Below are 13690 nucleotides of genomic sequence, written 5' to 3' on the forward strand. Positions count from 1 at the left end.
GAGTCGAGGATGATGCTGAGGTGCGTGGTCTGCTGGGGTGGGCAGAATCCCAATCGAGGAGGCCCTCCAGGTGTTGTCCCAGGCGGAGGTAGAGATTCCGAGGATGAGGCCCTCGGTCTTCTCCGAGTTGAGTTCCAGGCAGCTGCTTTTCATCCAGGCAGCTACTTCTTTCCTTCCTTCCTGGAAACAGAGCCTGGTGTCTTCGGGGTTCTTCGTGAGGGAGAGGATGAGCTTGGTGTCATCGGCGTATGATACTATGCTGTGCCTGTGTTGTCTGACGATGAGGACGAAGGAAGGCATGTGGATGTTGAAGAGCGCAGGCCTGAGCGGTGATCCTTGGGAAACTCTGCAGTCGATCTGTTTGGGTTCAGAGAGGAAAGGAGGGAGTCTGATCCTCTAGGTTCTACCGGAGAGAAAGGATCGGATCCAGGAGAGGGCGGTTCCTTGTATCCAGTCGCGGCTGGTGACATTTGAAATAGGCGGGGCGTAAAATTGGTGGCGGCTGGACAATAATAACAGACAGCCTCATAATAATAAAATAATAAAATAAATGTAAAAAAAACCTTACCTTGGCTTGGCTTCCCGCTCTGGCTCTCGACTCGAGTCCTGTCCCGAGGGCCGAGACTGCAGACTCCCGCGCGCCATCCTGGATTTTTTTGAATGCCTCGTCGTCACTGAAGGCTGCAGGCAGCCTCCCTCCCCTCCATGGCAGCCGGCGCTGATTGGTTTGGCCGGCTGCCCTAAACACGTCATTCCTCTTGGTCTGCATGCTGCAGAACGGAGAGTGGGAGGAGGCTTGGGGGAGCGGCTTGCCCACTGTTGCTAATACTGTCTGTTTTGACAGCCTCTCAGGCTGTCCAAACAGTCCGTATTCACAACAGTGGACAAGCCACTCCCCCAAGCCACTCCCCCCTGCCCTGAGGCTCGAGCTCAAGGAAGTTTGCTGACTGATTTCTCGCCGTGCGAGAAGGGCAGGCAGAAACAAATGGTAGTTATAAATAAATAACTACCATTTGTTTCTGCCTTCTTCTCGCACGGCGAGAAAACAGGGGGGGCGGCGCCCAAACGCCCCCACGGTAAAACCGCCACTGCTTGTATCCCTGCGTCGTAGAGTCTGGCTGCGAGGGTGCGATAAGAGACGGTGTCGAAAGCTACGGAGAGGTCTAGTAGGATGAGGACTGTGGTGTGCCCCTGGTCTAGTAGCATGCAAATGTCGCAGGTGGCAGCAAGGAAGGCCGTCTCGATGCTGTGGTTGCTGCAGAATCCCGACTGGGAGGCATCTAGTATGGAGTTTTCTTCGATGAAGGCAGTCAGCTGGGTGTTTACGAGTCTCTCGGTGACTTTGGAAGTGAAGGGGAGGAGAGAGATGGGCCGGTAGTTTTTCAGGTCTGTCGGGTCGGCCTTGGGCTTCTTGGGGAGAGGTTTGACCTCCGCCAGCTTCCAATCGTCGTCGCAATGCCAGATTCAAAAGAGGCGTTGATGGTGCATCCTAGTTCAGGTGCAGTGGCGGCCCTGTGGTAGATGTGAGGTGGGCAGCCCACTGGTGGGGGTGCTCCTGAGTGGGTGTTCTTCATGGTCACGGTGGTGTGTTCGACGGTGGCAGAATTCCATGAGTGGTGATGGTTGGTTCATTGTCAGTGGTGGTAGAGCGTGGGGTGGTGTCTGTTCATAGAAGTTGTAGTAGAGGGCCTTGATTTCCATGTGGACGTAGGAGCTGAGCTTGTTGCAGAGTTCCTGAGATGGTGTGATGTCCGTGGCTTTGCTGGGTGGTTTGGTGAATTGCTGTATGACGTTGAAGAGTTTTTTAGCGTTGGCTGAGTTGGTGTGGATTTTGTTCCTGATGAAAGTCCGCTTGGAGTCTCTTAGATGCTGGTGGTATTCCTCCAGGGCATTCCAGTAGATGTTCAGGTCTTCCGTGGTTTTCTGGTTTTGCCAGGTGTTCTTGAGGCGTCTGCAGGAGCGCCTGCCTGCTTGGAGATTGGTGGTGAACCAAGCTACTTTCAGGGGGCGTTATTTGCTGGTGTGGAGGAGGGGTGCGAGTTTGTCGGCGCAGCTGGAGATCCATTGGTGAAGTTCCTGGGCTGCGGAGATGGCGTTGAATGTGGCACAGGGAGGGTCTAGGAGGGAGGTGGGATTGAGGTGCTCCTCTGTAATCTTACTCCAGTTCCTTCGAGGCGGGCGTGGGGGGGGTTTGGGTCTGGTGGATGTGTTGAAGGTGAAGTGTAAGCATGGGCAAATTTTGCGAATTCGCGATCCGCAAAATTTGTGAATTTGTGCGAATTTGCGGATTTTTGTTTTTTTGCGTGTTCGCTGGTTTTTTTGTGTGTATGCTGGGTTTTTTGCGTGTTCACAGGGCTTTTTGCGTCTTCGCGAGCCGCTTGCATAGCGGAGTTACCCATGCAGTCGTTTATGGGAGAGGGAGAGAGAGATAGATAGATAGATAGATAGATAGATAGATAGATAGATAGATAGATAGATAGATAGATAGATAGATAGATAGATAGATAGATAGAGAGAGAACGAGAGAAAGAAAGAGAGGCCGGATCTCTGAAGGGCCAGATTCCTGAGTTGCCCCTACAGAACATACAGCTTTTTATTTTTAGCAAAATGCATATGAAAATTGTGCTGTAAAGGTCTCTTTTAGTTTAACCCCTCCTGACAACTCAAAACGGGTGTATTTGCCATCCTCTCCCTTCTTCCTGTTTTTTATATCTGTAAGTGCTTCCTGATGAGGGTTAATTCCTTGGACAGGTGCCTCGTTGCCTACTTGTAACTATTCTCTGACCCTGCTTCAAGGGTCAGAGCAGGGTCAGAGAATTGTTGCAAGTAGGCAAGGAGGCGCCAGGAAGCAATTAGCAGCAGGTGTCCAAGTTGAAGTTAATTTGTTTGTAACCCTTTTGTAAAAGGTTACAAAGAAATTAGGTTCAACTTTTGCACCTGCTGCTGTAACCCTTGCTTGGCTGAAAATTCGTTCCTGCTGATTTGCGGATTTTACAGCAATTTCACGAGATTCGCGGATCACGAAATCGCGGAAAATCCGCACATTCACCTGCAAAACTGATTTTATGCCCACCCTTAGTGAAGTGTACACAGTGATGGTCGTCCAGGGGGACTGCGCTGTATGGCTGAAATGGATGTTCGCCCTTCCTGTGAAGATGGGGAAAGAAAGTGTCCAGCTCTGTGCATGGGGGTGGTGACGAGCTGCTTCAGTTCGAGGTTAGCGAGGTTAGAGAGGAGGGTTATGGAGTCGACATTGCTGCAGTTGTCGAGGTGGAAATTGAGGTCTCCGAGTAGAATGTAGTCCATGGAAGCGATGGCATTGGGTGCGACGAGGTCGGTGATGGTGGTTGCGGACTGGGTGCATGGGCCAGGGGGTCTGTAGGCGAGGGTGCCATGTAGCGTGGTCCTGGGGTTGGTCTGGACCTGGAAGTGGAGATGTTCTGTGTTGGAGTGGGGGTTGCTCCTGTTGGAAGTGGAGAGTCGAAGGGAAGTCTTGTGAGCTATGGCTGTTTGTAAGGGATGTGAGAGTGCTGCTGCTAGTGTGTGCCTGCTAGTTTGTGAGGGATGTGAGAGTGCTTCCAGAAGTGTATGACTGTCTGTGAGGGGTGAGAGAGAGCCTTTGCTAGTGTGTGACTGCTAATATGTGAGAGTGCTATCAGTAGTGTGTGACTGCTAGTCTCAGAAGGGTGTGAGAGTGCTTCCAGAAGTGTATGACTGTCTGTAAGGGATGTGAGAGTGCTGCTGCTAGTGTGTGCCTGCTAGTTTGGGAGGGTGTGAGAGTGCTTGCAGAAGTGTATGACTGTCTGTGAGGAGTGTCAGAGTGGTGTTGCTAGTGTGTGACAGCAGGTTTGTGAGAGTGCTATCAGTAGTGTGTGACTAGTTGCCTCAGAAGGGTGTGAGAGTGCTTCCAGAGTGTTTGGCTGTCTGTGAAAGCTGTGAGAGTGCCGTGGCTACTGTGTAAATGCTAGTTTGTGAGGGGTGTGAGAGTGATATCAGTAGTATGTGACAACTAGTCTCAGAAGAGTGTGAGAGTGCTTTCAAAAGTGTATGACTGTGTGTGAGGGTGCGAGAGTGCTATTTCTAGTGTGTGACTGCTAGTTTGTGAGGGTTGTGAAAGTGCTATCAGTAGTGTGTGACTGCTAAACTTAGAAGAGTGTGAGAGTGTTTCCAGAAGTATATGCCTGTCTGTGAGAGGTGTGAGAGATTACTGTTGGTAGTGTGCAACTGCTACTCTGTGAGGGGTGTGAGAGTACTAGCAGCACTGTGTGACTACTAGTCTTAGAAGAGTGTGAGAGTGCTTCCAGAAGTGTGTGACTGTCTGTGAGGGGTGTGAGAGTACTGCTGGCAGTGCAAGAGCACTAGTCTTTCAGGAGTGTAGGAGTAAATCTGGTACTGTGTGACTGCCATTCTGTAAAAAGAGTGTGAGTGCTGTCAATTGTTTGTGCAGCATGAGTGAGATCTGTAGTGTGACTACTATTCTTTGAGGGGTGTACATGTTGTTGCACTGTAAGGGGTACACAAGTGCTGTCTAGTGTGGCTGATAGTCCTATGGGTGAGAGTGCAGCTGGGAGTGTGAGACTGCTTCCTTGCAAATGATCTGGGAGCTTTTATTAGAGTAAGACTGCTGTTTTTGGAGGGTGCTGTCATACTATGAGACTACCAGTTTTTGGGGTGCAAAAGTGCTGCCTGTAGTGTGATGCTGTCTTGAATATGTTTCTTGTATATTCAGACAGTTAATTTAAAATAACATTGGAAAAGCCATTATGGAAAGATCTGAGAGTTGACACAGGGTTTCCTAAATGACTCACTCCTTTCTGTTTATTAGTACTAGTGGAAGTGTAACCCGACACCAGTCAAGGAGTGAATGACTAAATGGCGTTTTAGGCTCTGGCCACACTCATCTTTGGACACATGTCACTGCAGAAAAGTCTTTCGATGCATCACAGCTCTGGATGGCAGTGGAAACAATGGCGCATCACATGTTATCCCTTGTTGAAAAGGATCAATGCGGCTAACCATGGTTCAGCACCTCAATTTCAAAGTGAATAAATAAGTCCTTTGTCTGTGCACACCCGTCCGGAGTTCGTCACACTTTCACTCCACTGAAGACCAGATACACAAATTCATAAAGATAAGGACGGTGCACCAGAAATGGAGTAAAAAATAGCTTCCAATTTATCAAAATATGTCCTTTATCCTTTCAATTTGTTAGGATTCAACCACAGCCAATGCGTTTCGTTCCATTGGAACTTCGTCAGGGCTCAATTGTCTCAGTATAGGCTCAAAAGAGTCCTGAGCCCATGGGGTCGAATTCATAAAAGGCCTCTGTATTAGTCTGGAGGTTCACTCGGAGAGAAAAAGACACCCCAAGGTAATAAATGGAATGCAAAGGGCCAGTGTAGCGGCCTAACGTCCTCTGTGCTAATCCGGACGTTCGCTCGTAGTGAAATGGTCACCCCAAAGTAATAATTGAGATTCAATAGGCCGATGTAGTAGCCTACTGTCCTTATCGAAGTGAGCGTGCTCCTCGTTTCTTGATGGCAGTGGAAACAATGGCGCATCACATAGTATCCCGTCCACTGCTTCAGTGCAGTGAACCTTTCAAAGCAGCTTCTAAACTAATGAAAGGAGGCAAACGAGAAATGGACAAGCCAATGTGCCCTCTTAGTAAGTCACTGCTGTAAAGGGTGGTTAGGCCTGGGCATAGTTCGCTGAGTTCCACGTAGCGATGCTCTGAGAAGTGACATAAAAACTCAGGGGAGTTCCACAAGTTGCGGAGTGCGGCACAAACTGTCGTTTGGACTGATCCTCCTGCCGCTCAGGTATAAATTCTGCCCGTGGCAGCTCACGCTCTCCAACTTACCATTGGCGAGCACGAGCGGGGAAAAACCTCTGCAGCACGACACGAGCTCCGGAGAGTGTGTAGTGCAGAAAACTCTGTAAACTCCACGAACAAAGCAGAGTTTACTGCCCAAGCCTAGTGGAGATGCTGCTTCTTAAAATTGGTCTCCGCAAAAAAAAAATGTTTTAGCACAATTACAAAACTTCGATTCCCTTCGTGATAAAAATGATAACATCTGTTTCTCTGTAGGTGTGCTTATTGTATGGAGTTGTATACTCACTTGCAAACCATGTTTTAAATTATAAAGGTAATGAAGGTAGCAAAGAAAAATACCAGCCATGTCCCATTTTCAAGTGTTCCAATTCTCAACCGTTAACAAATAGGCCACAGGACATATGTCACGTTCATTTGGAGAGCATTTACCCTTCAGTGAAATGAGACAGGCTTCATATAGCAAAGACATGCATTTGATCTAAGTCGCAGTAGGGCGTTTTGTGCAATAATTACGTATATGCTTTATGTGAAGAAATGCTTAATCGCGTATTGTTGCACAAGCCTCTCTAGTAGTCCTCTATGTATTTGTTTTTTGTGTAGTTGTTATGTAACGCAATCTCGGCACAAAGGCATTATAATGCTTTACAGGAGCACTAGTTAGATTGTAATGTGCCCAGATTCACAGAATGTTGAGCCGACCCTGGAGCAGGGATTCAAACCTGCTTTTTGCACCTGGTGACTTCATTTAAAATGTACAGATCCCACAGGCATTGTAGATCTCTTCCTCAACACTTCGTTGAGCGTTTCCGTGGACAATACCAAAGACAGCCGCCTTCTGAGGACAATTTAAATATTTTTCCCCAATGTAAAGTTCCTACACCATCTAAAAGATATAATGATAAAACATTCATTTTTCTAGAAATAACCTGCATTGCTATATATTATACTTTAGTAACATATTAATATTCAATAATATTAAATGTCACAATTCCAGAAAGGAAACCAATCAAAAATGCATGTCTCCAATACAAATTCAAAAACCATGCATATTACTAATTTCATGTGGTATATACACACAATTACACATAACCAATCATTGTTCCTTCAATCAAACACACTGCAAATATATAGGAAACCAACTCACTTAGACAATGGACATCTTCAATTGTTATGCATGCAAAACACTCACCAAACTGAAATGTTGTGATGAATCAACTATAAGTCATGTTATCACATTTGCTATTCCCCGGGGAACATGTGGACAATCATCATTTCATTTTATGTTGGTGTAGTTTCCTTTTCTAAAAGAGATGAACGATGGTTGACTATCAATTAATCATCTTCTCAATAGTAAAAGATCTAATTGGTATTCAAAATGAAAGGCAGCTCACCTCAATATAGTAGGTAACACCTCATAACAGAATCAGTAGGAGTACCAGAGATTTGTCCCAATCGATATGGCCACTCTTCCCCTTCGGGGACTATTCCACAATGATGATTGTCCACAGGTTCCCCAGGGAATGGAAAGGGGCGACCAATCGGTCCCCCCGAACGTATGGTGGAGTACCCCGATCCCCCCGGGAAGCCATCTTGGGCGGGAGGCGAGTCTCGGCTGGTATGCCCGAAGCGGCGTAGCCGGGGCGCGCTTTTTCCTGCCCTAGAGTGGGTTGTCCTAGACACCGAAGCCGCCAGCCACGCCCCCGGAGGCGGGCGGAGGCGGGTTTACGCCCGCCCGAAGAAGGATAAAAGGAGCGACAAGCCAAGGTAGCATCCTCTTGTTCCTGTGCTCTGAAGCTGCACCTCCCCGCTGCACGTGAGCTCGAGACGGAACGAAGAGCCATTTTTGAGCGTTGTAATTTTGTCTTTGTTCTTTCAGAGAATCATCGTTGGAGAATGCCGGGCAAGAAGGTCGAAAAGCGGGTCGGTACCGATCAGATGCTCTGCATGCTCGTAAAAGACATGGCCGAGATGAAGAAGCAGATGGCGGCAATGAACGGTGTAGGGGGCCCTAAGCGAGTCGTCGGACCAGCATTGCCGGGAGTAGTCCCTGGCGGGAGAGGCAAGAGGTCCAAGAGGGGGGCAACTGGGGGAGAGGCCCCGGTTCCCGAGGCGCCGCCGGCGCTCCCCGATACACCGACTGAGGAGCCGATCCCGGTTCCGAAGGAGGGGCAACCAATTCCTGTCGTAGTCACCCCTGTGAACGGGGAGGATATGCCTCCCGAGTTGGCTGCACAGCTGGCAGCGTGGTTGGGGAAAGATAGTGAGGGCACCACGGCAGATGACGCCAGGGCAGTAATGAGGCAGTTGCGGCAATCAAGAGAGGCTGCAAAGGCACCATGTTCTTCTGTTCCCCCACAGGCTCCAGTGGGTGAAACCGCAGCGGGCACGAGTTCGGCAGCGACTACGGTTACAGCTTCTAATTTAGGTAAGCGGCTACTGCCGATTGCGGGGGAGGGGTCCGTACCCTCGAGAAGGGAGAAAGTGGCTCAGCATATTCCGATTGAAATCAAGGAAAAGATATGGGCTGAGAAGTATGTAAACATGTTTTCTTTGCTAACGGATAATTACGAGATCGAGCATGTGAAGGGTCAAAAAGAGTTTCTGCATCCGAGTGTTTGGCACGCCAAGATGGCCGCCTTTAAGGTCGATGAGAACATAGGTAATTGGGGCAGAGCTTTTGGCATATTCACTTCAATTATGGGGGAACGAAGGCCTGAACTGTTGGCCGAGTTGCCCGTGTACCAGACACGTATTATGGAGTTTTCTCAGACATATGAGGGCAATCAGGGGTTTTGCTACGATAATGTTTTTCGGAAGGCCAAGGAGTTCAACGCATCTCTGACGTGGGATTGTTACGACTCCATTTCTTGGCAAAGGATGGAGAAATCAGGCATGTTAAAGGCACCATTGTTGGGGGGAAACGGGGGTGAGTTTTCCCGCCATTCATCTGGGACGCCCTTTCGGGCGGGTGCAAGTAACGAGCATCACTCAAGGTCGAGTGGCAACACAGGTAAAAAAAGGGATCTGCTGGAATTTTAACAGGGGAAAATGTACAAGGCCCCAGGGGTCATGCAAGTTTAGGCACGACTGTGGGGGGTGTGGGCAGTCCTCTCATCCTGAGACCATGTGCAGAGCCAAAACGGGTGATAACGGTGGTAGGGGAAGCGCCAAACAGGTCTGAAATAGTCCGAGGGGCGCCTTTACCTACCCCGGTTGATACCATGGCAATGATTCCTTGGCTCAATGAATACCCGGATCATGTCTCCGCTGGGGTGTTGCGAGACGGGTTTACGTATGGTTTCCGCATCCCAGTGGGGAATTTTCAGGGTAAGGCACATTGTAGGAACCAACTGTCGGTCCTGCAGAATACGGCGGTGGTACAGGCAAAAATTGGGAAAGAGGTGACCCGGGGTCGGGTTGCCAGACCTTTCGACATGCCACCAGTGGCTAATTTTGTTTGTTCCCCCTTGGGAGTGGTCCCCAAGAAGGACCCGGGTGAGTTTAGATTAATACATAACTTGTCAGCCCCGAGAGGTCTTTCTGTGAATGATGCGATAGACCCGGAGGTGTGTTCGGTGCGGTACGCATCTTTCGATGAGGCCGTCGCCATGTTGAATCGCCTGGGGCCCGGAGCGCTGATGGCCAAATCAGACATCGAATCAGCGTTCCGGTTGCTCCCGGTACACCCAGACGATCAGCGTCTCCTGGGTTTTATGTTTCAGGGTCGCTATTACATGGATAAATGTATGCCGATGGGATGCTCCATATCTTGTGCTTATTTTGAGAAACTCAGTTGTTTTCTGCAATGGGTTTTCACAAGAATGACGGGGTTTCAGCATGTTATGCATTATCTTGACGATTTTCTGTTCCTGGGGCGGCCGGGGATCAGGAATGTTCACAGGCCTTAAAAGAGTTTTGTAGTCTGATGAATCAGTTCGGTGTGCCATTGGCGCCAGGTAAGACTGTGGGGCCATCAACTTCGCTCGAGTTTCTTGGAATAGAGCTCGATTCAGAAGAAGGTTGCTTCCGGTTGCCCAAGGAAAAGGTGGTGAAATTCAGGGCCTCCCTCAAAACATGTATTCGGGAGACCAAGGTGAACTTACATCAATTGCAGCAAACTGTGGGTCAGTTGAATTTTGCCCTTAGAGTTATGCCAATGGCCCGCCCTTTTTCCCGCTCGATTGCACAAGCCATGGTCGGTCTTAAAGAGGGGCACCACCGCACGAGGCTCTCGGCCGAGATTCGCCAGGACATGCGCATTTGGTTGGCGTTCCTGGCGGATTTCAATGGTTGGGTTGTCTGGAACAAGCCGGCGGTGTCCTCCGAGGAGTTGGGGCTGTGGACAGATTCGGCGGGGAGTATAGGCTTTGGCGCCATATTTGGTAATCAGTGGTCGGCTCAAAAGTGGCCGTCAAGGTGGCACGAGTGTGGACTGACGAGTAACATTGCTTTTCTCGAACTGTTCCCTATTCTGGTGGCCTTAAAAACATGGCCTGAGGGGTTTCGGGATCACTCTGTGGTGTTCTGGTCGGATAACATGACCGTGGTTGAGTGTATCAATAGTCAGGCAGCACGATACAAATGGATTTTGAGATTGCTCAAGGAAATTGTTTTACTATGTACGCGATTGAACGTGCTCTTTAGGGCGAGACATGTGCCGGGAGTACTGAATCAAGCTGCTGATGCGCTTTCTCGTTTCCGTATGCAGGCCTTCTGGGGCTTTCTGCCCACAGCGGACCCGGTGGCGGCACAATTTCCCGAAGCTCTTTGGTCTCTCGGTGCCCCGAACTACAAAACCTCGTGGGAGTAGGCATGGGCGGATTTTGCGGATTCGCAATCCGCGAATTTGCGGATTTGCGGATTTGCGGATTGCGAAAATCCGCAAAATCCGCGAATCCTCGCGGATTTTGCGGATTTTATTTTTTGGGGTGTTCGCTCGGGTTTCTGCAAGTTCGCGAGGGTTTTGTGCAATTTCGCAAATTGCGAACTTACTTGTCCGGTCGCCAGTTTTGCGAACTTGTTGTTTCTACGTGCCCAGCCTGTTTGCAAGCCTTTCTTCATCACTGCCACCCTCTGTCACCACTGGCACTCTCTTTGTTCACCCATGCCACCCTCGGGCTCACCCATGTCACCCTCTGTATCATCACAGCACCCTCTGGTTCACCAGTGTACATTATTGGGGCAAACAAAGCACTGCCATCCTCTGTCAACACTGGCACTCTGGTTTACCCATGCCACCCTCTGGCTGTCACACCCATGCCACCCTCGGTGTCATCACAGCACCCTCTGGTTGACCAGTGAGTGTACATTATTGTGGCAAAGCAAAGCACACCTGCTAAGTGCCTTAAGTTTTGCATAATTAAATTACAACAACACCTGCCCTGCCCCAACTGACATTAATGAAGGCTGGCACCTGCTTGTCTGCTCCCTTTCCTTTCCTTTTCCTGTTTGTTGCAATGTAATTTTTTTTTAACAGGAACCTAACCGAATTCTGGATGGCCCCTTCAGGAAGCACTACAGGGAATGGTTACAAATGATGAGGTTGAACTTTTGCACCTGCTCATAGCTTTTCCTTTTGCAAAACTCGTTTTTCGGTAATTTCGCACTATTCGCGAGGCGCGGCGTCGTGCGAAATCGATCGTGTAAGCCGCGAACTCGTGCGAGTTACCCCAAGGTTTCTGGGCGCCGCCATTTTGTTTGCGTGACGTTTTTCCGTTTCCGCCCGCTATGTGTAGTCTCGCGCGATGAGCGCCTTGCGAATACAAGTTCGCACGAGTTCGCGAGAGAAATCGCGTGAGAACCTACTTACGCTCACGTGATCGGCCGCCATCTTGTTTTTCATTCATTCCTATGTGTCTGGGCATGGTGTTTCTATCCTCTGTATATCTCTGCCATCCTTTGCTTATTTTATTTTGTTTTTGATCTATTAAACTTTTTTTCTATCCCTCTTGTTTTTTAGGTCTATATTTTTGTGTTTTAGGCTACTTTTGTTTACTTTTCAAGTACTTTTTAAACTTTTATTTCCTTCTTCTCTACTCCTATTCTTTTTCATTTTATCTCCTTACCTGCCCAGAACATGGTGAAGACAGCTGTCAAGCTGCCCAAGCCGGGCACCGCAGCCCGTGCCCGGCTCCCGTGTGGCCGCTTGAGGGCGGAAATGGTGGTGCCCAGGGAGATCTTCAGCCCTGAGGAGGTGGGCTCACTCGTTTATTTTGTGCAGCGCCGTCTCCCGAGGACCATCGCAGCAGGCGGCAGGATTGCTGCCGGTTATACCAACAGCCAGGAGCGTCGGAAGCGGTGGGGGCAGGTGTGCCGGGCCCTTTTTAAGATCACGGGGGTCCAGCGCACCTATAATCAGGTGACCCACCGCTGGACCGATATTCTGGAGCGGGAGCACGACCTGCTCGATCTGCTGGGAGTGGAGGTCCCCGGGCTTGGTGAGTAGTAGTAGCAATTTTTTCATCACTCACTACTCTGTTTTTTCTCCTGCTCTGTGTGTTAATATTGCAAATGTTTGCTTTAACTTTTTTACAAAGAACAATAATGCTGCTGATTACATTGATAGGAGAGCTAAATTAATATTTCAAAATCTTCTGTGCATTTCAGGTGCACTGCTCTCTTTCTCTGTGGCGGTGCCACTGCTTATTTGTTTTCTATTTTGTGTTCATTTAATTGGGCTGAGTAATGTATGAGTGTACTTTACAGAACTGCGTAATGCTAGACACAAAGGGGCAGATTTACAAGCCCCTTGCGCCACGTTTACGCTGCCTTACCTGACGCACAGCGACGTAAACGTGGCGCATCCCAGCGAGTCATGTACAACGTGATGCTTCTAAGGAGATGCGCCACGTTAAGACCTGGGCCTGCGCCACAATGGGTGCGTTGCCACGCAGGGGGAGGGGGGGGGGGGGGGGTGGCGGTCAGGCAGATGTGCGCCTCGCAAAAGTGCCTGCGTGAAATCTACAAGATTTAACGCAGGCACTTCCGCGACGCTGCTACGTCAATTCTTTATGCCTGCTTGCTTGAAGCAGGCGTAAGGACTGATGCGGTATGTTGAGTATTGGGCATCCCTGAGCATTGCTATAGTTGCATCGCGCCTGCGACGCGACTCTAGAGATGCGCCCCTCTTTCGTCACGAGATGCATCACGCATCTGCCTACCCTTGCGCCAGGGTTTGCCGCATTGTAATTGCGGCGCATCTGCCGTGACGCAAGGTTAGTTTTGAGTTACGCATTTTGTTCTGGTGCACCTCTGGAGGTGTGCAGCCCAGAACTCGTAAGTATGCCCCTAAGTGCATTACCTGTGCATTACCTGTGCATGCAAAGTGTGAGGCACGCCAGCACCACCCATGGTGCGCCGTATTTTCAATGCGGCACGCCATGGTGCCAAAACGTCACCGAAGCGTTACGCATCGGTGCCGTAAAGGCGGCTCATTGATGGAGTTGCGTTGCAACGATGGCGCAGCTCCAGCAATGCTGCGTCAAGCCGTAAGCCTGCTTCATGCAGGCGCAGGGTTTCAGTGACGCATCATTGTCCTAAATGACTGAGTAGAGGCTCAGGTGCAGTCCTTCCTTTGTAGCCCTCTTTTTGGCTAAAATAGTTGGTTCTTGTTCTTTCTAAATGTTTGATTTGGTTGACAAGGACATCGACAAGCAGCAATCATCATTTTTTTCTGTTCTTTCTTTCATGTTGTACGTCAGGTCCGCCCAGGGGCAAGCGGACAGAAACAGCGGATGCAGTGGCTCCAAAGGAGGAGGATGATGCAGGCCAGGGCGGCGAGTGCTCCTTTGCTGGCCCCAGTAAGTTTTCATTTAAATATAGAGGACCTATTGTTGTCCAAGCGTTCCTAATTTA

This window comes from Lissotriton vulgaris, chromosome 7 (assembly GCF_964263255.1).
Source record: "Lissotriton vulgaris chromosome 7, aLisVul1.2, whole genome shotgun sequence".
In the NCBI taxonomy this organism is placed as follows: Eukaryota; Metazoa; Chordata; class Amphibia; order Caudata; family Salamandridae; genus Lissotriton; species Lissotriton vulgaris.